Here is a 1,268-nt window from a genome sequence, read left to right on the forward strand (position 1 = left end):
TCACACCAACCCAGCAGCCTAGCTCTGTGTAACAGGTGCTGATACACATTTATGTGTACTTATATAATACAAATCATACGGGCCATTTTCCTGGGCTTTTACCATCAATGTGGTGCTAGGACTGTGACACACTAGCGAATTCTATTACGTGCCTTTAAAAACGGAATTTAAATACCTACAAAATGACTTTCTGATAATAATCAGCAGTAAAACTCCTCCAGTGAACTTCCAGGCCATGGTCAGTGCAGCGGAAATGTACAATATGCCATTATGATGTTTTAACATAAAAGAAGTACTGTTTATTTCTCAAAAGATATTGGACCAAAACCTGTAGATACTAGTTATTTTGTTAGGCCTGAGAGGTTTTTTCCTTGGTTTTAGTATTTTTATTTACTTAAATAAGCGTAATCTCTTCCTAAGTGCAGCTTACCAAATCCCCCCTTTCTAGCTACGCTTTTAGAACATCATTCTTTCACCTTCTTTTTTAAGATGATGATTCAAAGAGGACAGCTGCACAAACTGACCAGCCAGGATGCCAGACGCATGCTGGGGAGGACAGAATATCCTAATTTCTCATTAATTTTTACATGGGACCCACAGATGTGCAACTCAGGTTGACAGTACATTGTTGTGGCACTTACCCTTTGTGCACCAATTTAACACCAAGGTTGCTCAAATGATAACTGTGAGCTGTGGGCAGCACCTGCTTTCCCTTTTCGGAGGAAATATTACATAATGAGGAGAGCCAAATTTAGACTTTGATACCTAGACTTGCTATCTAATAGATGGGACTGAGTCAAGACTAACAAAGTGATGGACATTAACAGAATTAATATGATTAACGGCTCTGGGGAAATGATTTTTAAAGCTGTCTCATTAACAGTACCTGAAAATGCATCTAAAGGTTTTTGAATTATATAAAAAAATTCACATGAAAAGAGGAAGAAGGAGCCCTCCCCATAGAGATGGTTGGATTTTGCCTTTGATTCCTGGAGAAATATACTACTAATATCTAGAACCATGTTTGTCCTTAGATATGTACCCCAAGGAAAAAGATTACCCAAGCTGTCTGCAGTGGAAGCAACTCATTACCATAATTTTTCTTTTTTCTTTGTACAGGCACAGAATTAAAAGATTAATTTCCTTCTTAAATAAAGATCTGAAGCTAGATTCATCCCATATATAATTCTGTAACTTCTGATCCTGTTGATTGATTATATTTCTTCAGCACTCCATAAGGATCGAGAATCATGGAAAATTTGAAGGGA

Source organism: Buceros rhinoceros, unplaced genomic scaffold (genome assembly GCF_000710305.1).
Source record: "Buceros rhinoceros silvestris isolate BGI_N320 unplaced genomic scaffold, ASM71030v1 scaffold768, whole genome shotgun sequence".
Lineage (NCBI taxonomy): Eukaryota > Metazoa > Chordata > Aves > Bucerotiformes > Bucerotidae > Buceros > Buceros rhinoceros.